General features: G+C 45.2%; 1 protein-coding gene and 1 pseudogene across 5 annotated transcripts in view; one reads left to right on the top strand and one right to left on the bottom strand.

Moving 5' to 3' along the window:
• LOC132677342 (GTPase IMAP family member 7-like) overlaps positions 1-25,337 on the bottom strand; it is a 275,671-nt gene that overhangs the window by 59,009 nt on the left and 191,325 nt on the right. The gene's annotated exons all lie outside the window — the stretch shown is intronic.
• LOC145715317 (GTPase IMAP family member 1-like) lies at positions 12,521-17,617 on the top strand (annotated as a pseudogene).

Below are 25,337 nucleotides of genomic sequence, written 5' to 3'. Positions count from 1 at the left end.
GGCCCTTATTACATGACACAAATCATGCACACAGAGCCAGGCATGGTGTTGGATCATCTTCCCTGCATGGCGTGGGAGACTCTGGGGTGATTTTAGGAAGAAGATAGTTAGATGTGTCCAAATTTAGAGCCTGAGATACTTCCCAGTGATTGTATCATATGGGTTTTCATGATAGTCTTTCATGAAGGTCTCAAGTTACTCATTAAGAATTTACCAGCCTTCAGGTACAAAGCCAAGAGTATAAACCATTGGGAGCCAAGAGAAAAAAAGGAAGATGTGGCCTGGAAAAAGTCTTCCAATGACCGTACACCTTCTCTGGTTTTCTTCATATTGTTCTTTCAAGCCCCAAAATATGCATGACCTGACAAGAAGAGATGCATCCAGGGAGGAGATCAAACTTTCCCCTACAACCTTCCTACTTTCCTCTACCCCAGACCCAGGCACAGGTAGATTTTCCCAGATTTAGCCAGTGCATCCACTCCAACCTGCTCTGGAAACTTTGAGATGATAGGCAGATGGTCAAACCTCTCATGGTTGACCAGCTGTTCCAGTTGTCTGTTGCATCATCATAAAATTATAATGTTTTTGATTATATATTTTTGTTCACTACATTGAGACATGGGATTACTTGATGCTCACACTTGAAGGTGGGTACTAAGAGAACTAAATGTGGCAGGAAGTAGTGGCCAATGGGGAGGCAACCCATGGAGGGAAGCAGCTAGATTTGGAAATTATTGTATTAATACTATATTATTGGTCCATATCATTAGACCAGTTATTGGTGATAATGACTTGGAGGGCCCCAGGTAACTGTTTTCCAACTTGCAATAAAGACACAGACCGGGACCAGCTATGTAATTTGCAAAGTCTGGCACAAAAGGAATATGCCAGGCCCTTTGTCAAAAACAAACAAAAAAAAATAAGAATTTCAAGATGACATCAACAGAACAGTAAATCCTTCTAAGTACAAGGCCCTGTGCAACGGCACAGGTCACATACCCATGAACTTGGTCTTGATGAGGCTGCATACATAAAAGTCTAGAGGAGAGCTAGAATCATATTTCCTGCTCAAAATATCTCTACCATTTCCTAGTTTCATTTCAAGCTACATATTCCTTGAGTGAAACTTGTCCTTGGATGTTTTCATGGTCAGCTAATTGCTTCTCCAGGTATTATGCTCAGGTACGCTGTTAAGTTCCCTAGAGGGAACAGGAGACTAGTTGACACAGAATCCATGGATGCCACAAGAAATCAGATGTGGGTCTCAAATGGTAACAGCCTTGTGATCATTGGTCAAAAAGGAGCATGTGGCCCCCATCAGTCCCATCCTGAGCCCTAAGTTAGGAGTGATCTCCTTCTAGAAGATTCTGGATAGAAGCAGTGTAGCCCCATATCTGAATTGTTCACTTAGCCACGCTCCTGATCATTGAGGGCTTCCTTCCACTTGCACCTATGCTGTGAGCCACAGGCCTCTCCACCGCTTGTCTCCACCTGCAACCCTGGAAACACAACTTTCCACCCAGGATCTTGCTCCTTCCACATAGAAGCAGAGAGATACATGTGGACAAAGCCACAGCTTCCTTTTTTATGTTTTCCTTTGATTCTTTCCATTTCACACACACACAGAAATGTGGATATAATGAATTTTCAAAAGGTGTGGGGTCATTAAGAGACATTCTTTGAATTCTATAGGAGTCTTCTTGTGGGGCTCAGGGTGTTTTCTGATGCTCAGATCTAGATAATCTCAAAGCTCAACTTATCAAAATAGTGCAGAAATAATAACAGTAGTTTAAAAGCATCGTTCCCCCATTGTCCTGTTTCTTCTACATATCGTCTTTGGAACTTTGGTGGATCCATTTCCTATTGCCTCCATAACAAATTCCCAAAACATTAGTAGCTGAAAGCAATATAAACTTCATCTTCTGCAGTTATGGAGGACAAGAGCATGGAATTAGTTTTATGGAGATAAAATCAAGGTCTTCCAGAGCTGGTTCTTTCTGGAGGCTCCAGGAGAGAATCCATCCCTTGCTTCTTACATCTTCTAGAAGCTGCCAGCTGTCCTGGGCTTGTGGCCACATCACACCAATCTCTCTGCCTTTATCACATTGCCTACATGCCTCTCCTTAGAAGGACCTTTCTGAGTACCTCTGGGGCCCACCCAGATAATCCGGAATAATCTCCCCATCTCAAAGTCACTGACTTAATCACACCTGAAAAGATGCTTATGGAATAAGGTAACATTCACAGGCTCTGGGGATTAGAGTGTGGCCATCTTTCGGGGGCCACCATTCAGCCTGCCACATTTGGGTCAGTTAACCTCTCTAAAGATTAGAGGTAACCTAATCTTTAAAATGGAATACTTACTTCAGACAGTCATTGTGAAACCAGATAAATTTGTACACATGAAATGGTACTCAAACCATAGTGATCAATAGGTATTATTTAGAAGTAGTAATAGAACCCTCTATGCTAGTCTCATAGATTACCCTTCTAAGGCTCACCTACACATCAGAGATGCTGTCTTAATCAGCTTGCACAACCATAATACCACAGCCTGGGAGCAGGAACAACAGGAATTCATTTCTCACAGTTCTGGAGACTGGGCAGCCCAAGCCCAATGTGCCAGCCTACTTGTTTCCCTGGAGAAGGCTCACCTCCTAATTTGTGGATGGCACCGTCTCACCGTGTCCATACATGATGGAGCAAGGAAGCAACTCTCTGCTATCTCTTCTTACAAGGACACTAATCCCGTCAAAAGGACCCCAGATTCATGAACTCATGGAAACCCACTTACCTTATCCCCAAATACCATCATGTTGGGGGTTAGGGATTCTGAAGCCTTCTCTCTTGGTGCCAAATAAATCTACTCACTTCTAATTTGTATCAACCTCTTTTAAGTGGATATCAATCAAGGTTTCCTGGTTTCTCCCCACTCACTCTACCCCCAAAGGGCACTGCATGAAAAGGAAGACTCAGCACCTCCACAGCCTCTATACCAGGATAAGGGATCTGGATTATCTACACCCCTGCTCTCACATGTCTTTAATGAAATTGTCTTCTGGCTCCACGGATGTGCAAGAAGAGCTGCCTCTTGCAGCCTCATGGCAGTCGTGTCACAAAAGAGATAGAGGTGTTAGGTATGACAGTGCACTTGGGGCTGAATCCCTCAAAGGAAACATTGACCAAACCCTCATGAAATAAGGACCATGCCCCCCAAAGAGCCTTTTACTGTCTTCCACGATGTTATATTCCGTTATGAACCACAACCAGTCAGTCCTGTTCTCAAACAGGTCTCTGCTTCCTCCTAAGGCTTCTCCGAAGATCTACCAAAAGTGACCACTCAGAATTTGTGTCTTCACCAGAGGGTCACAGTCTTGGAGCTTCAGGGGAAAAACTGTAGGACGTGCTCTGAACTACTGTTGCCTCAAAGAGACTCTTCAGAGCAGGTTTCCAAGATGGCAGCACTGACTCAATGCTCAGACTCTTGCCAGTGAGCAAAGCCAGGACTACTGGGACTCTCAGTCTGGAAGCATATGTACCTCAGGAAATCAGACGACTGACTCAAGATCCAGCAGAGTGAGAAGTAATGACATAGGACTGAGTGAACGGACTCAAGATGTGCCATTATGGTTATTTGTTTGGAATATTGATGGCATTCTGTTTGATGTTCTACTTGTATGGCTATTTGTGGAAACCTTATTTCTTTCTCCTTAAACGAATTAGTAGATTGTGTATCTATAAACCCACAACAACCGTCTTTAAACATTACCTCATCTTCACCTACCCTCAAAATTGAGAAACAAATGCTTCTACTGAGTTTCATTCACTTTCATGATGATAGAACCATTTTCATAGGTTTAATAAAATTCTGTCCTCTTGTTTACAAAGATACCACTGGAAAAATTGATTCTGCAGCAAAGCCATATGTACAGGGTGATATATGAGAGTGATTGTTGTTTCATCAAAGACCATCAGACCACTGCTAAGGAGCAATTGTTGTTGTTACATGTGGAGCTAATGTCTCCAAAACCTTCATAAGAAAACTAATATGATGTCTGGCTTCCAGGATCCCAATCTCTGGGAGTAAGGAAGTCCAGTCCCAGGTAGTCCAGAAACCCAGGCAAATTTTGGAGACCTCAGGAAGAGGGAAATTCATTGAGATTTATGGGTACAGCATGCAAAGTTTACTTGAGAAAGTGTTTAAGCCTTGGTTTCCTACTCCTAGGATAGAAGAATGGCAGGGGCTTTGAAACGTCTGATTCAAAACTCATTTTGAAAATTTCCAAAAGAAGTTTATCCTTTGGAATTGATAGTTGCTTCATATGATTAGGCTCTAGATTTCACAAGCAAAGTCAAGGAGGCTTTTCCAGTTAATTAAGATTCTTGCTGCATCTGTATAAATAATCAGGCCATGCATGGTAAAAATAATCTTCAAGGATCAACAATACTTGTTGGAGACTGTTTATGATCACAAAGTAGAGAATGCTATGAAAATGATCCAAAATTTAGAAATAGGCAAGAGAGATTACTGGAGTGTTCTATTGTTCTGTGTGGTGCTGTGCTTGATGATCAGCTGTGATATTTTACAACACTTTAAGGACAGAGAGAATTTTTGCACATCTCTGCCTTGGAGATACTCAGCGAATTTTCTGTCTGGTGGAATACAGAACTCAAAAATTACATTTTCCTACCCTCTTAAACACATCAACCCTTGATTTCAAATGAAGTTTGTGTTTCTGTTTGTGTTTTTTGTTTTATTCTTTGCTTATTTGTTTGTTTTTAACTAGGTTTCACACCCAGCATGGAGCCCAAAGTCAAGACCCTAAGGTCAAGACCTGAGCTGAGATCAAGAGTCAGACGCTTAACTGATTGAGCCACCCAAAGGAACTTTGAACGAATTATAGAATCATACTGGTTCTCTAGTTAAGCCATGAGTTGAGCCAAATCTTTGATGTGTTTATACTTGCCCAGGAGTCATGAGTTTGCTTTTTTTGAAAACTACAGATAAGAAAGAGAGGCAGAAATAGCATGATTCAACCCTTGGAGGTGGAAATAACACTGGACACAGGCAGAGAACAGCTAACAATTTGGAGTGCAGGAATCATTACCAGCATTTACTGAGAGCCTACTGTGTCCCTGGCACTTGCCTCTCCATCATTATCACCTTCGTTCCTTACAAAAGTGTAAAACGGATATTAACGGGAACAATGATATCTAGAAGAATCTCATTCTTGGAAGAGGAGTTGAGACTGATTATAATGACTGTTGAATACCAGGCCAAGGAATGTGGATTCTAAGCCCTAGGCAGTAGAAGATTTCCAAGAAGCAGAACCTAAGAAAACTATCCCAATGGGCTTAACCTGGTAACTGCAACTAGGACTGGAGAGGAAGAGATCAGGGGTACTGTACCCTCACACTGCACACACTGTCCCTCTCTTACCATCCATCCTAGGTTGAATTGTGTCCTCCTAAAGAAGTCCTAACTCTGATACCTGAGAATGTGACCTTCTTTGGAGCACGGTCTCTGTGATGTCATGTCATGAAGTTAAGGTTGAGCCCTACTCCGATGCCTGGAATCGTTTCATTCAGAGTGAGGGAAGTTTACACACAGATACACACAGAGAACACCAAGTGACAAAAGAGGCAGAGATTGGAGTGAAGCACCTAGAAGGCAAAGAACAAAGCACGACAGCCAGCACCAGAAGCTAAGAAGCAGCAAAGAAGGATCCTTCCCCAGAGACTTCATGGAGAGTATGGCCCTGGGAACGTCTCGGTTTGGCACTTGTAGCCTGTGCCAGTGAGACAGTAGCCATAACAATGAGAAAGTAATTTTCTGCCCTTTAAGCAACAGTTTGTGGTCATTTGTTACAGCAGCTCCTGGGGGAACTAATATAGATTTTAAGGCCAAGAAGCAGGGTCCTGCTCTGGTAACTACTTAAAATGTAGGAGTCGTTTCAAAATTGAGTAATGCATGGGGGCTCGAAGAATTCTGAGGTACTTGATAAAAAAAAGGCCTAGATTGCCCTTAGAGGATGTCGGTGGTAGGATGAGCATCCAGGTCACTTTCTGGTGAGGTCCCAGAGAGAGGTGGGGACCACGCTGCTGGACATTGGAGGGACGATGGCACTTGCTATAAATGGAAAGGGGCAGGGGGCAGGGGGCAGGGAGGCAGGCTAAACTGAGGTGGGCTGCTGGGTGGAGAGTAGACCATGTAAGTGATGAACTTGAATATTTAGCTGAGGAGAATTCCTAGAACAGTGTGGAAGGTGTGGCCTGGTTTCTCCTTGCTGCTTCTAATGAAATGTGTGAGGAAAGAGAGTGGTGGCCTATCTGCCAGCCAAGGAGCACCAAGATGGCCAGCTGCCAGAAGAGCCCAGGAAGAAGCAAGCAAGGTCCTCCCCTCAAGGCTTCAGAGAGCGCATGCCTCTGCTGGCATCTTGACTTTGGACTCCAGGAGCTACCACACAATCCATGTCTCAACTGTTTCAACTGGTGTTTGGCCGACCTGTCGTGCAGTGCTAGGCATCCAGCATGTCCCCTCCACCTTGCCCCTGCCTGCTTTCTTGTCCCATCCTCTGAGAAACCCAAAGGTCTCCCCTTCTGTGGTATAGTGTGAACAGGCCAAATCTTCTAGACTACTCATTCTTCCTCATTCCCGCCACATTTCTGGCCCAGACAGACCCCGGTACTCCCTGATGAGAGAGAGCTTGGGGCTTTCTCAGAATTTAGATTTCAGTCCTCTAAAGAATTCTCTTTTAGGAAACAATTATACAACACCAAAACAAAAACTAACAATTGTTTCTTTTAAAGAGACACACAGGAATTTAAGGCCTGGGAGCGTGGTTAAGGCCTCCTGAACTCTGAAGGCAAACAGGCAGATTGTCTGGGCGCCATGAGCTGGGGGGTCAGAGGTAAAAGTGGGCCCCGGTCCCAGCAGCAATAATCAATCCCTCACTCTTACAGAATACCAACACCGTACAAAAGGACTATTTTCTCTTAATCAGCAAAAATGTCTCCTTAATATATGAAAATCAGCCAGTGGAAAAGTGTGTGGGCCTGATTCTCTCACGATCAAGATCTATGGCTTGGAGAAAACCAAAACACAAACAGACCCTAAAAAACCACAATCCCCATGAGCCCCACTATCTTTACAGATAAGAAGTCCTAGATTGTCTCAATTCAATGCCTCCTACAGAACAGCATCATGGGAGACTATCTGGACCTCTCCCAATGAGGACGAATCCCAAGACTCTCCCCCCCCGGGCATGATTCATGAGCCTGGGCCCACTTACCCACACAACTTCTCAGGTGTTGGTTGGCTGTAGGTATAAATCTCAGGTGGAACAGGGGCCTATGGTCCCCAAATGGAGACCCTGAGGAGGGCCCAGTCCCAGGACTCCTGGCTGGAGGACCCAGGGTTTAATATGAGTATGGGCCTTCTTTCCCCAGGGCTTTGGCATTCCAGGGCCATCGAGTAATGGACAGTTACAGATGGTCATGGACATCACCTTTATTTACCAGCCAGCACCAACAGTCATGAACAAAAGAAGCAAAGGCACAGGCATGTTTCTCCCTGAGTTCTCTGCTACTCTCCACACACACAGCATCCTACCTCACTCATCCACCTAGACTTTCCAGTCCCACGCCTCCAAACCCCACAGCCTTTGCTTCGATGGCCCCTGGATTCTTAGCCATTCCTCGGTACCAATGGTGGAAGAGGCGGTTTGGGAGAATGGGGGTCAGGGAAAGAACTCACAGGCTGCCAGGGCCAGCCGACAGCCTTCAGTGATCTGCCCTCTCTGGGATTTACATCAAAGTTGGCACCGTTTCTGCTGTTACCTTCATTTCTTTCTTTTGGTTTCAACTTGACATCTTTTATTGCTTCACTCTCATCTTTGTGGAGTGTCTCGAGTGCTTTATTACAAATGATAAACACGGTAAGTAAATCTTTAACGAGGGATAAAGGAAAGACTGTTATATTCATGGCACCATATCACAGCACAGTTTTTTTGTTATTGTTTCCCACAGTCCCTTGCATTTTCAAGAAATGGGTAACAGGGTGATTTCTCGTAAATTCACTCATGCACAGAAAAACATACATCTTATTTCAGCCCCAGCAATTTCCTGCCTCACCTCTCCTGAGTCTGTCTTCCTCATCAGGCCACAAAGGTGAGGACACAGGTTCGTGTCTTCCCATTTGTGGCTGCTCTTGTGCTCAAAAGACACTGGGGCAGGAAGGCGGGGCCAAGGAGGAACCCCACCATGGAGGTCTCACTGGCCTCTGCACAGGATACTTTTCCCATCTCTCCCCAGGCTGGTGCTGGCCTGAGGATGAGGTGGACGTCTTCCTGGGAATCTCCAACCAGGACCCGTTCAAAGAAAGCACAGCAGTTAGATCTTTTGACCCTGACGTGGGCTGAACAACTCAGTTCTGCTCTTTATTAGAACAGGTGCACACGGATGCTACTACCTTCCAAAATTTTGACCAATTTTTCTACTGGTTGTTTGTTCATTGATTGATTGATTGATTGACTGATTAAAGTTTATTTACTAATTTTGAGAGAGAGAGAGAGAGTGAAGAGGGGAGGGACAGATAAAGAGGGAGAGAGAGGATCCCAAACACACTCCTTGCCAGCACAGAGCCAGATGCAGGGCTTGAATTCACAAACAGTGAGATCATGACCTGAACTGAAACCAGGAGTCAGATGCTCAAGCAAATAGCCACCCACGTCCCCCCACGTTTTAAAAATTTTTCACTCAAAACATAAATAGCTAACAAACAGCCAGGCAGCCTTATTATTTTGACTATTACCTATTTATCAGGAAGATATAGAACGTGAAAGTTGCACTGAAATGACTCATGTCCAAGCTGTGAAAGAATATAAACGACTCTTTGGAAATACAGGGAAAGGCCAGCATCTCTCTCACCCTCTGCAAGTTCACCATAGCTGCAGTTAGTAGGACAGCGGGACTCCGTATAAAAACGGCTGTCGGTAAGACGGTGGTAATTGCTGCCTGGCTCCCTTTTGACAGTGTTTCGTTTAACTATAATAAGACACCACAAGGGGAAGGCAAAACGAGGCAAACTCCAGGCAGCCAGCAGAAAGGAAGAAGGGGAGGGTTGGCAATGTGGCCAGAGTTTGACCCAAAACTAGGACAGGCTTCCATATACCCGGAGGAACCCTACAAACCTAGTACTGGTGGGACAGCCATAAGTGGTGCAACGTATATAATTTTAAAAATATATTAAAGTCTCTTAAAGTTGTTCTAAGATCATTCAGCAAACTAAGAAACACCTATTTAAAAAAAGTCTACTAAAAAGTAGTAAGAACAGCGAGTCTGTGACAGTTGACCATAAGCTGCTTCCTCCCTTCCAACACACACTCAGCTCCTCTGGAAGGAAACTGCATTCTGGCAGGTGTGGCCGAGAAGCTGGGGCTCCCTTTCCTCTCAGCCTTCCAGCAAGAGAACAGTATCTTGAGAGGAATCAGCTAGAGGTCAGTAGGTTTAACCGCCGGGTATAGTATGGACAGACAGAGAGGTTACGGAAAGACACAGAGTGGGGCTAAGACAACTGTCACCTCCCGGGACTGTGCAGGCCCAGGCTGCACCCTCTGAGGAGAGACACCAGAGGTTTCACCCTGCAGGGGATCAGACTTCACCAGGAAAGTCCAGCCAAACACTCAAACTTCCTGCACAAAGTTGCAGTGAAGCGACCAGAGCAGATATCCTTGTCTTATCTCTGATCACAGGGGCAAAACTCTCAGCCTTTCATCAAGTATGGTACCAGTGGTGGGAGTTTTCACACTGATTTCCTTCAGTTCTTTCAACATGCTTAGAATTGCTCTTTGGGAGCCCTGTCTCTGAATCCAATATCCAGGGCCTCTCCAGGCAATTCCTATGGCCGGAGTTTTTCCAGTATATGGGTCACACCTTTCTGTTTCGTTGTACATCTTACAGTTCTTGTTCAAAACTGGGTGTAGGGAACATGGTGTAGTGAATCTGGATACTGATTCCCTTTCTGCCTTTCTAGGCCTTGATTTGCTGTTGTCTGTGTGTCCATAAGAATACAGAAATCGCTTTTTTAAACAACAAAATAGAAATTCTGCAGCGGAAAAGTATGACTGAAATGAAAATTTGACTAGTGGAGCTCAACGATACATTTGAATGGCTAGAACAAAGATTCAGTGAATTTGAAGATGTAATAATTATAAACACACATGAACTTCACAATTGAGCCCCAAAACACAGGAAGCAAAAAATAACAGGCACCAAGGAGAAATAGACAATTCAACAACAAGCTGTAGACTTCAATGTCCACATTGACCAATGCGTACCACAGCTAATCAGAAGGTCAAAACAGAAACAGAAGATGTGACCCACAGATAAACCAACTAGACCTAATATTACAGCACTTTACCCAACGAAGTAGATTATACATTCTGTTCAGGTACACAGAGAACGTTCTCCTAAATATGACCAATAGGCCATAAAATGAGCCTCAATAAATCTAAGAGACTTGAAATCCTAGAGTATAACAGGGGGTAAGCTCCTTTACATCAGTCTTGGCAATAATTTTTTGGATTTGACCACAAAAGCAAAGGCAGCGACAGATAAAATGAACAAGTGAGATTACATCCAACTAATACGCTTCTGCCTGGAAAAGGAAACCTTCAACAATACAAATAGGCAGCCCACTGAATGGGAGAAAGTATTTGCAAATCGTATATTTGATAAAGGGTTAATACCCAAAATACATACAGAACTCACATAATTAATAGCAAAACCTGAGCAATTTATTTAAAAAGGACAGAGGAAGTAAACAGGCATTTTCCCAAAGAGGACACACAGGTGGCACATAGGTGCATGGAGATGTGCTCAGTATCACCATCATCAGGGGAATTGCAAATCAAAACCACAATGAGGTATCGCCTCACACCTGTGAGAATGGCTATCATCAAGAAGACAAGAGGTAACAAGTGTTAGGGAGGATGTGGAGAAAAGGGAAGCCTTGTGCACTGTGCATGGGACGCAAATTGGTGCAGCCACTGTGGCAAACAGTATGGACGGTCCTCCAAAAATTATAGGTAGAATTACATTGGATCCAGCAATCCCACTTCTGGGTATTTATCCAAAAGAAAGGAAAGCAAGATCTCAAAGAAAGATCTGCACTCACAAGCTCCCTGCAGCATTGCTCACAATAGCCAAGATCTCAAAGCAACCTAAAGGTCCATCTATGGGTATATATATATTGCTCTGTGAAAAGAAAGAGGAACATCTTGTCATTTGCAACAACAGGGTCGAACTTGAGGGCATTATCGTAAGCGAAACAGGTCGAACAGAGAAAAACAAATACTGTATGATATCACTTTTATGTGGAATTTTAAAAAGCCAAACTGATAGAAATGGAGAGTAGAACAGTGGTGACCAGGGTCTTGGGGATGGGGGGATGGGGAGACATTGGTCAAAGAGTACAAAGTTCCAGTTACAAGATGAATATGTTCTGGGGATCTAACGTGCAGCACAGTGATTATGGCTCATCCCACTGTATCATACCTTAACAGTTACAAGAGAGTAGTTGATCTTAAATGTTCTCACGCAAAACGAGTAATGGTAAATATGTGATGTGATGCAGGTGTTAGCTAATAATACTATGGTGGCAATGATTTTGCAATATAGAAGTGTATCAAATCAACACCTTGCACCCTTTAAAATTACACAGTGTTACATTTCAATTATATCTCCATAAAGCTGGATAGGGTGTGGGGGGATAAGGTGGAGGGCCATGGGTTAGGTATCTTCACTAGAGAGAATGAACTGGCAAGACTGGCTAAAAATCAGGCCCCAGAGTATTAGGTTCAGGTTAAGTGAAAGCCCTCACTACACACGGGGAGAGGTGACTCCAGAAACTGTAAGTGAGTTAGGCAAGATCGCAGAGTTGATTCCAGAACAAACCAGGTCCAGGGCACATAGCACCATACGCTGTTGTAGCCTTCTCCCCACACAATGTCTGGCTATTTTACTCACGGCTATTTTACTCTCTCATGACCTCCTGAGAGGAGAAACAGACACTAGGGTCAGAGATACCAACTTGAGGCTAGACTAAGTCTCCTATGAAAATTCCATCCTCTTCCTGCTGTCTGATCTTTAATAGCTGAAAAGACCTCTTTTTCTTTAGGAATGAAGAGATGGCAGAGAGGACCACATTGGTGGCCTTGTCCACACTGATGTCCAGTCAAGGATTCCTCCCTGATTCCTGGGGAAGGAGACTCTCAAGAGGCCATTTTCTAGGAAAACACCCAAAAAGCAAAAGGCAACTGGACATAAGAGTAGTGGGCAGAGGCCAACACTGAGAACAAGCCTCAGAAATCTAAACTGCCCTTCATTGAGGTAACAGCCCCTCCCGGGAACAAGATGTGGTTCCACAGCGACCTTTGGAAAGGATCAGCACAGTCCCAAGCAGGGGGTGGGTTGCGCAGTGGAAAGAACGCAAAGGCACCACGCACTAGCCCACCTGGCCCATGTCCTGTCCCTTTCAATCGGCACCACTGGGCCCTCCCTCCCTGGGCTCTGAGACTTCCTCCCTGTGCTGTGCTGGCAGGAACAGCCTCTGTACTCACAACCCAAGGCACAGCACCAGGTCACGGGTTTCTGCAGCCAACAGCAGAGCCTGTCACCACTTCTGCTGGAAGGTGAGCACACAGGGGAAGGAAGGGAGCCACCTGGGGCAGAGGGGAGTCGAGGAAGTGGGGGGGTTAGGGGGGCTCTAAGGAGTTCAGGGCCTGGTTGCAGCTCACTGAGTGGGTGCCTGCATTCTACTACCTCCCAGGAAGGGGAACGGGATCTAGGAAGAATAACTTCACTCTTGCAGGCTTTTCAGGGAGCTCTGAGTTTCAGAACAAGCAAGGGAAGAAGAAATGGTAAGCATCTTCTTCAGCCGTGGAGTGCGCACACTTTTACTTGGGACTACGGACTTCATCCTGCCCTGCTCCTCGCCGGGTCAGAAAGGTGTTTGCTAGAAGCACTGCCAGGGCTGAGCACGCTGGAGAAGGCTGCAGACACTCCCTCTGAGGGCATGTGCAGCCAAGGAGAGAGACATTTCTGAGGACAAACAAGTGAGTCTAACCTCAGAACACATCGCAGAGTGGAAATCGTGTCTGTGAGCCGAACCCCACTCACACCTTCCACCTCCTCAGCCCTGTGCACCCCCAGGGACTTGCAGGAGCCAGCAAGAGTTATGAACATGGTCTTCAGACCTCTGCAGTACACGTGCTTGTGTGTCCTTGCACATCCCTTCCCCCGCCCAAGCTGCCCAGGGCTCTGTGCGCTGGGAGCCAGCTTCATCCCCACACACTGGCTATAAATGAAGGGCTTGGACAGGATGAATGGCTCAGAAACTCAGAGCAGGGACCCAATGCATTAGAATCACTCAGGGGGTTGGGGAGGGTGCCTGGGTGGCTTGGTCCATTAAGCTTTGAGCCCTGGGATGGATTCTGTGCTGTCAGTTCAACGCCTGGAGCCTGCTTTGGATTTTTCATCTCCCTCTCTCTCTCTGACCCTCCCCTGCTCATGCTCTGTCTCACCGTCTCTCAATAAAATAAGTAAACAGTAAAATAAAGTTTTTTATTAAAAAAAATCCCTCAGGAAGAGGGATGAGAGATACCGTTTTTTTAACATTTATTTATTTATTTATTTATTTATTTATTTATTTATTTGATTGTTTTTTGAGACAGACATGTGAGCAGGGGAGGCACACATGAAGAAGGAGAGAGAATCCGAAGCAGGCTCTGTGCTATCAGCACAGAGCCTGATGAGGGGCTCAAACCCACAAACCATGAGATCATGAGCTGAACCAAAATTAAGAGTCAGATACTTAACAGACTGAGCCAAAAAGGCACCCCCTTTTTTCTTATTAAAGTGCAGATCTATGAAACAAAATGTCAAGTATATATTTTAAAGACTCCCATAGATACTTCCCAAAGACAGCAGGTTCAGGAAGCAGGGGACTACATAATATCCAATCGCATTTAAGATGATATGAGTCTCCATGTTCTACATCAGTCAATGACTCCAAGCCTCTAAACCCCAGATGTCAGCTCTCAGAAACTCTGGAAAAATTTTTCAAATCCCATCCCAAACCATCGCAAACCTTTGGGAAGTCCCATAGGGGCCAGGAGTCCAGTGGATTTCCTAGAGCACACTTGGTCACTTCCATCATTGATAAGGACTTCTTGCTTTAGCTAAATTCTTGCTCTTTGCACTGAATCTTCTGGCTGTTTCTTCAGTTCTGCTGTGCAGTCAGTTATGGGAGTTTGCTAATTTTTACACACAAGATCACTATTCACCTGAGGCCTGTGGGATCAACGTTACCAAGGGCTTTGGGGAGCTGAAAGGGGCGCTACACAGAAGACAAACCTGTCATCTAACTGGTCAGAGACAAGTTATCAATCAACCCTTCCCTTTGCTTGTCCTTGTGTGTTGCCCATGGGACACAGCACGGTCACCCACAGTAGCCAGGTGTTGCCATGAAGAGGTAGCATTTGAAATGGATGGCGGAGCACAGACAGGACTCAGACAGAAACGTGGGAGAGAAGGAGTGGTCATGGGGGTGAGCGCACAGGTGGGCTGGAAAGGCCCTGAAACCTCTCCTCTGCGGAGCAGCTGACCCAGAAGGGGAGTGATTGGGACACAGGGCTGGCGAAGCAGACAGAGCAGAGCTGCGCCCTTGTGACCAGGTCCTCGTGAGATCAAGCAGACTGCATCACTGAGTGGCTATCTGTAGTAAATCCTGCCGGACTTGGGGTCATCGCTTAGCTTGAGAGGCCTCAGATTCAGGGCAGGAACACCAGGAGCCGGAAGGGAGTGTCCCATCTCTCCAGCACACAGGTCATATTTACACAAATGACACAAGCCGAATTCTTTAGTCTTCGGAGAGCAGAACACAGGTTCTTCAGATCAGCATGGGAGATAGGTATCTTTCCCAATTTTCAACCAATGAGGCTCACCAAAGGTTCTCACGGTTTGGTTCCAATACCAACCAGGTCCTTCCAGGCTTCTTCCCCAAATTCTGATTGATGTTCAGCGCAGGGCAGGAAGCATGACCTTTCATTGGGATGTCACCAGCTCTTTGGACCTTGCCTGAGCCACCTTAGGTAGTTATACCTATTCGATAAACAAATGAATGATTGAAGGAATGAAGGAACTAACAGGTTGTGTTTGGAACTCTTTCAGGTGGGCATGGGAGGACGCAAGATGGCCAGAGATGAAGAGAATGCCTACGGTAAGAACTGATCTCAGTGTGTACTTGCCCCTAGGTGTCAGCTCTGGGTCACAAGGCCATGGGCTAACTCAAGACTGAACAGACACATAGGGGCACCTGGGTGGCTCAGTCGGTTGAGCGTCTGACTCCAGCTCAGGTCATGATCTCGCAGCTCGTGAGTTCGAGCCCCACGTTGGGCTCTGTGCTGACAGCTCAGAGCCTGGAGCCTGTGTCAGATTCGTCTCCCTCTCTCTCTGTCCCAACCCACTCGCATTCTGTCTCTGTCTCTCTCAAAAATAAATAAACATTAAAAAAAAAAAAAAAAGACGGAACAGAGACAAATCCCAGACATGTCCCCATGCTGGGGTGAAACAGCTAGAGCCCCAGCTTTGCATTTTTGCTGGACCTCTGCCCCTGCCCTACTGTAGGATATTAAGTGCCTTGGGTCCCAAAGGGTACAATGAGGACAATACATCTACTCGATCCCCACGGAAGATGTGGAGGGTTGAGATCATGGACTAGAGGGAACACGGTTTACCAGGTAGACTGTGTCGGTGAACAAGGATGGAGGGTTAACTGTGTCTTACTGGAAGCAGGTTTACTAGAGAGAAGAGGGAGGAGGAGGGGAAGTGGAGGAAGGGAAGAAAGAAAGAGATCCTGTCACCCAATGCTCTGAGCAACCCTGGGAGAAACAACTCTCTGTCACCCCTCCCAATATGCAGAAGACGTTGAACGCTTAGTCTAAACTCGCCCAAGCTTCCACAGCTGGCACATGCGGGGCTGTGATTCCAACCCGGGGTGTCTGGGACTCCAGACAGCCCTTCACTCCCAGGCCTTCTGTGCCCTCCCGCATCTCCTCGCTGGGATGGCCCCTGGGAGAAGTCTGGCAGAGGCCTGGGAAGTCGTCGAGCACGGAGCAGCTCTGCAAAGTGCGGACGACCAGAGGCAATGTCAGCTGAAGTCATGGCCTGCGACCATAGAGGGGGACCCTCCAGAGCAGTGTGCACCCGGTGCCGGAGCATGGACTGGGGGGCAGGTGCACGCACTGGAGCCAAAGATGGAAGAAAGGTGGCTAAAGATGCCCCCGGAGTCGCACAAGCTCTAACCAGAGCGCCTGGGAAAGGCCTGTTGGACAAGCAGAAGCAGGAGGCATCCTTGCCCTCCTCCCTCAGGAGGCACCCCGGAGCCCCGGTGGAGCGGGACGCGAGCTCTCAGGCCGGCGGCCCACGCCTACTCTGTCCTCACAGGTTCCCAGGACCCGGACGACCAGCAGCAGCCGCTCGCGCAGGAGCGCAGGCTCAGGCTCATCCTGGCCGGCAGGACCGGAGTGGGCAAGAGCGCCACGGGCAACAGCATCCTGGGCCACAGCCTCTTCCCGTCCAGGCTCGCGGCCACCCCGGTGACCAGAAGCTGCGCCCTGGGGAGCCGGAGCTGGGCCGGGTGGCGCGTGGAGGTCACCGACACCCCCGACCTCTTCACCGCCCAAGGCCGGCACGCGGACCCGGACTGCACCGAGCGGGCCAACTGCTACCTGCTCTCGGCGCCCGGGCCGCACGCGCTGCTGCTGGTCACGCAGCTGGGCCGCTTCACCGCCCAGGACGAGGAGGCGGCGCGCGGCGTCCGCGAGCTGTTCGGCGCCGGCGTCCTGGCGCGCGCCGTGCTCGTCTTCACGCGCCGGGAGGACCTGGAGGGGGGCTCGCTGCACGACTACGTGCGCGCCACCGACAACCGCGCGCTGCGGGCCCTGGTGGCCGAGTGCGGCGGCCGCGTGTGCGCCCTGGACAACCGGGCGGCGGGCGCCGAGCGCGATGCTCAGGTGGGCGAGCTGCTGGCGCTGGTGGAGCGGCTGGCGCTGGAGCACGACGGCGCGCCCTTCACCGACGACGTGTACGGCCTGGCGTGGGCCCGGCGCCACGCGCGTCCCGAGGACACGCTCCGCCTGGTGGCCGCGGGGCTGGCGGCCCGCGGTCTGGGGCGGGGGTGGGGTCGGTAGTGGGGGCGGGGGCGGCGCTGGCTGGAGGCCGCGAGGCGGGGGTGTCCGCTGGCGCTCCTGCTGCTGGGGGGCGCACTGCTACTTGTCCTGCTGCTTCTCCAGCGGGGGGGCTCCAGGCCCAGATTGAAGGAGCTGCCCTTCCAAATGCGGGGAGCCTGGAGGGTAAAGGGGCTGGGTCAAGGCGCTGAGGGGAACTTAAACCCAATTTCAAAGGAAACCTGGAGTTTCAGACTGGGAGTCTTAATGACTCAGGACGCCTTGGACACTGTATCGACTTTGCAAAGGCTCAAGTTCACTTTTAGCATTCAAATGTCACTTTTGATTATATGTACACTATTCAAATAAATGTGGTGAACTTTCAAATGTCCTTAATTCATTTTAGTAGTTTGGATGTATTTTTCCTTCTTGAAAAAATAGTGCATTGACTGGTAGTGTTTTATATAGAAAGTGGATTCATGGCAAAGGGAAACAAACATTTGTGTGCGTGTGTGAGCATTTATCAAAACGTAGACACTGCCTTAGTTCGCTTGAGTTGCTATTAAAAAAAAAAACAAAACGGGAAAGCTCTCAGTTTTTCCCCATTGAGGATGATATTACTTGTGGGCTTTTCATAAATGGCCTTTATGATGTTTAGGTATGTTCCTTCTATCCCAACTTTCTCCATGGTTTTTATTAAGAAAGGATGCTGAATTTTGTCAAATGGTATTTATGCATCGATTGACAGGATCACATGGTTCTTTTCTTTTATTAATGTGAGGTATCACTTTGATTGATTTGCATATGTTGAACCAGCTCTGCAGCCCAGGAATGAATCCCACTTGATCATGGTGAATAATTCTTTTTATATGCTGTTGATTTTGATTTGCTAGTATCCTACTGAGAATTTTTGCATCCATATTCATCAGGGATATTGGCCTGTAGTTCTCTTTTTTTTTGCTGGGTATCTGTCTGGTTTAGGAATCAAAGTAATGTTGGCTTCATAGGATGAGTCTAGAAGTTTTCCTTCCCTTCTATTTTTGGAACAGCTTGAGAAGGATAGGTATTATCTCTGCTTTAAATGTCTGGTAGAATTCCCCAGGGAAACCATGTGGTACAGGACTCTTATTTGTTGGGAGATTTTTGATAACTGATCAAATTTTACTTTCTTCCTGTTTGAGTTTTGGAAGTGTGTGGGTGCTTAGGAAGTTGTCCATTTCTTCCTGGTTGTCCAATTTGTTGGCATATAATTTTTCATAGTATTCCCTGAGAATTGCTTGTATTTCTGAGGGATTGAGATCAGGCTCATGACAGTGATGTCCACACTCACCGCTGTGTTTAACATAGTGTTGGAAGTTCTAGCATCAGCAGACAACAAAAGATATGAAAGGCATCAAAATTGGCAAAGATGAAGTCAAGCTTTCACTTTTTGCAGATGACATGGTATTATACATGGAAAACCCGATAGATTCCACCAAAAATCTGCTAGAACTGATACATGAATTCAGTAAAGTCGCAGGATACAAAATCAATGTACAGAAATCAGTTGCGTCTTACACACCAATAATGGAGCAACAGAAAGACAAATAAAGAAATTGATCCCATTCACAATTGCACCAAGAAGCATAAAATACCTAGGAATAAACCTAACCAAAGATGTAAAAGATGTGGATGCTGAAAACTATAGAAAGCTTATGAAGGAAATTGAAGAAGATACAAAGAAATGGAAAAACATTACGTGCTCATGGATTGGAAGAATAAATATTGTTAAAATGTCAATACTACCCAAAGCTATCTACTCATTCAATGCAATCCCAATAAAAATTGCACCAGCATTTTTCTTGAAGCTAGAACAAGCGATCCTAAAATTTGTATGGAACCACAAAAGACCCTGAATAGCCAAAGTAATATTGAAGAAGAAGACCAAAGCGGGAGGCATCACAATCCCAGACTTTAGCCTCTACTACAAAGCTATAATCATCAAGACAGCATGGTGTTGACACAAAAATAGACACATGGGCCAATGGAATAGAATAGAGACTCCAGAATTGGACCCACAAAAGTATGGCCAACTAATCTTTGCCAAAGCAAGAAAAATGTCCAATGGAAAAAAAGTCTCTTTAACAAATGATGCTGGGAGAACTGGACAGCAACATGCAGATGAATGAAACAAGACCACTTTCGTACACCATTCACAAAAATAAACTCAAAATGGATAAAGGACCTGAATGTGAGACAGGAAACCATCAAAACCCTAGAGGAGAAAGCAGGAAAAAACCTCTCTGACCTCAGCTGCAGCAATTCTTACGTGACACACTCCAAAGGCAAGGGAATTAAAAGCAAAAATGAACTTTTGGGGCCTCATGAAGATAAAAAGGTTCTGCACTGCAAAGGAAACAATCAACAAAACTAAAAGGCAACCAACAGAATGGGAAATGATGTTTGCAAATGACATATGAGACAAAGGGCTAGTATCCAAAATCTATAAAGAACTCACCAAACTCCACACCTGAAAAACAAATAATCCAGTGAAGAAATGGGCAGGAAACATGAACAGACACTTCTCTAAAGAAGACATCCAGATAGCCAACAAGCACATGAAAAGATGCTCAAAATCACTCCTCATCAGGGAAATACAGATCAAAACCACACTCAGATACCACCTCACGCCAGTCAGAGTGGCTAAAAGAACAAATCAGGAGGCTATGGATGCTGGAGAGGATGTGGAGAAACGGGAACCCCCTTGCACTGTTGGTGGGAACGCAAACTGGTGTAGCTGCTCCGGAAATCTGTGGAGGTTCCTCAAAAAATTAAAAATAGAACTACCCTATGACCCAGCAATAGCACTGCTAGGAATTTACCCAAGGGGTACAAGAGTGCTGATGAATATTGGCACTTGTACCGCAATGTTTATAGCAGCACTCTTAACAATAGCCAAATTATGGAAAGAGCCTAAATGTCCATCAGCTGATGAATGGATAAAGAAATTGTGGCTTATATACCCAATGGAACACTACTTGGCAATGAGAAAGAATGAAATATGGCCTTTTGTAGCAACGCGCATGGAACTGGAGAGTGTTATGCTAAGTGAAATAAGTCATACAGAGAAAGACAGATACCATATGGCTACACTCTTATGTGGATCCTGAGAAACTTAGCAGATGACCATGGGGGAGGGGAAGGAAAAAACAAACGTTAGAGAGGGAGGGAGCCAAACCAATAGAGATTCTTAAAAACTGACAATAAACTGAGGGTTGATGTGGGGTGGGAGGGACACGAGGGGTGATGGGCATTGAGGAGGGCACGTGTTGGGATGAGCACCTGGTGTTGTATGGAAACCAATTTGACAACAAATTTCATATTAAAAAAATAAAAAATAAAATTAAAAAAGCACAGACTGGGCCACTTATAAATAGCAGAAGAATTTTCCCCATGATTCTAGAGGTTGGAGGTCCAAGATGGAGATGTGATTTCAGCCAGGATCTGGTGAGAGACCTCTCTGGGTTGCATGACAGCATTGAGTTACTTGTGGTTGTAGGACTGAGTTCCTCCTCTCAGAGGGTCATCCTGGCTGCCCCTCTTGATAGGCAGTTCTCCATATGGATATTCAACATGGATATTCTCTCCATTGGGAGTATCTCTTGCTTTTAAATATTTTTTGATTAGGTCAGGTGCACCTGGTATAATCCCACCTCCCTTTTTTCCGTAAAGTTTATTATTTTGACAGAGCCTGAGATAGCACAAAGGGGGAGGGGCAGAGAGAGAAGGAGAGACAGAATCCCAAGCAGGCCTTCCACTGTCAGCATGGACCCCTACTCAGGGTTCCAACTCAGGAAACCATGAGATTATGACCTCAGGTAAAGGAAACCAATCGTCAGATGCTTGACCAACTGGAGCCACCCAGGCACCTCATTAGCATTTTTTTTTGAAATTCACAGAGAAGGATACACGAGGTGACTCTCCTCTCTCTGGCTCAGAGGAAAAAGTGCTGATCCCTCCACCTTCACCCCAGGGAAGCAGAAACTCTGCTGCAAGCCCTTCATAAATGATCTCCTCATGAAAGACAGTGATTGAGGTGTTTCCGAATGTGAGAATTTTAGGATAGTTCAGTAGACCACTTTTTCCTATTATGTTTTACTTTTTAAAAACATGAAACAGATGGTACTTTCTCTGTCTTAGCTTACTGGGGCCAGACGTGACCCACACTTTTGGTCCCTTATTCCATTCTGTATACACACCAAAGAAATTCTTTCTGGCAGGTCCCAGCTGAGTCACCTTCTTGGACAGTAAATCTGGTTGTCAGATGGCCCGAGGGTGTGCGACTAGCTCTGTTCCATTCAGGGAGAAGAATAAAGTTTTCCAACTTTGGGTTTTGGCCCCTGCTCTGGTCTCCACTCCCTCTTTACTAGGGAGTCCTAGACTTTGGATAGAAATCTGGTATTTTGCCTTTATGATTTAGTTCTTTCAATGTATACTTGAGAATCTTGGGGAGGAGGAGTCTTCGGTATTCTGAATCTAGCTGGTAACATTTGGAACGAGGGAAATGCCTTGAATATGATTGAAATGACTTTGTCCCTTTCAAATGTGACATTATTTGCGACTGGGCGGTCACTCTGAAGGTATGGTTCCAGAAGAGCAGCATGGGCAACACCTGTGAACAACACAACCTGTAGGGAATGCAGATTCTCAAGCTCCACCCCGAGCCTATTGAATCAGGCTTTGTACTTTAACAAGACTTCCCGATGGCTCTGATACATGCTAATGCTTCACACAGTATAGAGAAAAACCTGAAGAAACAGCTTCTAGACTTAAAAAAGAAAAAAAGGATTTGTGAAAACATGACAGCCTTGTAATCCAGGGTTGGTGTTTCTTTACAAGGGATTGCCTATAGTCTATCACTTGTCCGACATGCATGACAAAGCCCAGGGCTCCCTTGCTGCACAATAGAATTTATATAGTAGATGCCCAGATAATTGAAGTTGAGAACACTCTGTCTTCTTCTAGGGGAAAGAAAACAGAGAGGAAGAAAGAATAAACCAATGAGACATGTGTCCCAGATTCCACCTCTCCAGGTTCAGAAAGCAAGAGGTATATTGTCTTTTCCTCAGTTCATGGAGGAATGAAGAAGCATGAAGAATTGTATGGAAATTTGGTTGGGAGATTGTCAAGGGAATTCACCATGAGGGTGAGAACGAGGTAGCTGTGCAGCGTCTATGTTTAATTTTGCTACGTAGGCTGTTCCCCGTGTACTCCACACTGCTCCATAAGAAGCAATTGACTTAAAGTCTAAGGGACTCATTTCCATAAGCCCGCTCAAAGCATTTTTCCTACAAAAGCAACTATTAAGAGGAATGAAAAATAGAATTAAAATCTCCCTATCTCATTGTCCTTTCTCACAAATCTGTATCAGAGAATTGGTGCTTAAGAAAATGTGCACACCAATGAGAAAGAATGAAATATGGCCCTGTGTAGCAACGTGGATGGAACTGGAGAGTGTGATGCTAAGTGAAATAAGCCATACAGAGAAAGACAGATACCATATGTTTTCACTCTTATGTGGATCCTGAGAAACTTAACAGAAACCCATGGGGGAGGGGAAGGAAAAAAAAAGAGGTTAGAGTGGGAGAGAGCCAAAGCATAAGAGACTCTTGAAAACTAAGAACAAACTGAGGGTTGATGGGGGAGGGGAGGGAGGGGAGGCTCGGTGATGGGTATTGAAGAGGGCGTCTTTTGGGATGAGCCCTGGGTGTTGTATGGAAACCAACTTGACAATAAATTTCATATATTAAAAACAAGAGAGAAAAAATAAAAATAAAAATAATAAAATAGGTCTTTTGGAAACAGCCTAAAGATGGAACTTGTTTTCTTATTCATTCTGTTACCCTGTGTCTTTTGACTAGAGCATTTAGTCCATTGACATTTAGAGTGAGTTCTGAAAGATATGAATTTATTGCCATTGTGTTGCCTTTAGAGTTTGAGTTTCTGGTGGTGTTCTCTGGTCTTTGTTGCTTTTGTCTTTTTTGCTTTGGTTCACCTTTTCTCCCCTGAGAGAGTCCCCCACACAATTTCATTCCAGGCTGGTTACTGGTCACAAACGTCTATAGTTTTCCTGTGTCTGGGAAACACTTTATCTCCCTTTCTATTTTGAACAAACAACCTTGCTGAATAAAGAGCTTTGGGCTGCTTACTTTTCCAGTTCAGCACTTTGAATATATCCCGCCACTCCTTTCTGTCCTGCCAATTTCTGTGGATAGGTCTGCTGAGAACCTGATCTGGTTGCACTTGTAGGTTAAGGGCTTTTTTCCTTTGCTGCTTTCACAATTCTTTCCTTGTATGTTTATTTTGTGAATTTGAATATGAAATGACTTGTTGATAGTTGGTGTTCCTTGAATCTGATGGGAGTTCTCTGTGCTTCCTGGGTTTTGATGTCTGTCTTTCCTCAGGGTAGGAAAGTGTTCTGGTATGATTTCCTCACATAAACCTTCTTCTCTGTGTTCTCTGTCTTCATATTCTGGGACCCTTATTATTCGGATGTTGTTCATTTTTAATGAGTCACCAAATTCTCTAAATCTTATATCATGCTCTTTTGCCTTAGTTTGAGAGATAGAGAGTGAGCAGGAGGGAGCAGGGGGAGAGAGAACCCCAAGCAGGCTCTGAATTGTCAGTGAAAAGCCCACTGTGAAACTTGATCCCAAGAACTGTGAGATCATGACCTGAGCCCAGACCAAGAGCTGAATGCTTAACTAATTGAACCACCCTGGTGCCCCTCTTTTTTTTTAAGTAAGCTCTACACCCATCAACATGGGTCTCAAACCCATGACCCTGAGAGTAAGACTCAAGCACTATATCAACTTAGCCAGCCAGGTGCTCAACAGAGGAAGCCAGGAAACAGTGGAGGCAGGTTTTCAGTGTGCTGAGAGAAAATGACAATCAACCTGAAATCCTAGTCTCAGAGAAAATTGCTGTCAAAACTAAGGGCAAAATACATACACCCATTTCAGGCAACACAGACTGGCATTCCTTGACAATAGCACAATCTTATTACAGGAATTTGTAAAGAATGTATCTGAGGCAAGAGGAAAGTAATCCAGATAGTAAATCACAGGTGAAAAAAAAAAGGAAGTTTAAACAAATGCAAACTGTGTAAAATAATACTAATGCTTCCAAAGGTTTAAAGGGGGAGAATGAGAAAATTAAATATTCAACAATAACAATATATAGATTGGGGTTGAGGGTGGGAATGGAATTAAAATGTTCTAATTTGTTGTATATGAAGAAGATTAAAACGGATTTCTTGAGATTTTGAACAATTAAGAATGTATGTTGTAATCATTGGGTGATTACAGGAAAAGCATACATAATTTCCAAACTAGGAGAGAAAAACACAAAATGTGAAAAAAAAATCCAAATCATTCAAGTTAAACCACACAGAGGAAGGGGAAGAAAAAGAAATATGGAACAGGTTGGACAAGTAAAAGCAAAGACTAAAACTTTAAATATGCATCCCCATAAGTCACAAGTTTTAACTATGATAAATGCACCAATGTTTTCAGTTAAAAAAAATAAAGAGTTTTGGAGGGAACTGAAGAAGAAATCCAAGTCAAAAACGTTACGTGAGGGAAAACTTGAAAGCAAAAGTGTAGGTAAACCTACAAGCACATTCTAAATAAATAAGAACAGAATATCAAACTACATAGACTTTTCATTCAATAATTCGCGAGAGCTTATCATGTGCCAGGCACTGTTCTGGGCAACTGAATACATCAGCAATTAGAGCTGGTAAGGATCCTTGCCTTTCTGAATCGTTTAGTGGTCCTTGAAGGAGCAGAACATGAACAAAAAACAAATTTGTAAATTACAAAAGATATGAGATGTTCCCTTGTAAAAGAAGGAAAATCAGAGAGGGAGGGTAAAGAGTGGGGAGAGTAGAGAAGATGAGTTGAATGCACACCACGGTCTCGAAACACCTGCCCTGTTCATCAGGTGTAAGTAGTCCCACTCGTCAAGACAAAACACAGTTTTACATTGATATGCACCACAAAGGGAGGCATCACATGTATAAAGGGAATAATCAAATCACAAGAGGAAACAGACAAATCTCCATGTATG

Source organism: Panthera onca, chromosome A2 (assembly GCF_046562875.1).
Source record: "Panthera onca isolate mPanOnc1 chromosome A2, mPanOnc1 haplotype 2, whole genome shotgun sequence".
NCBI classification, from domain to species: domain Eukaryota; kingdom Metazoa; phylum Chordata; class Mammalia; order Carnivora; family Felidae; genus Panthera; species Panthera onca.
This window is presented reverse-complemented; position numbering and strand designations above follow the sequence as displayed.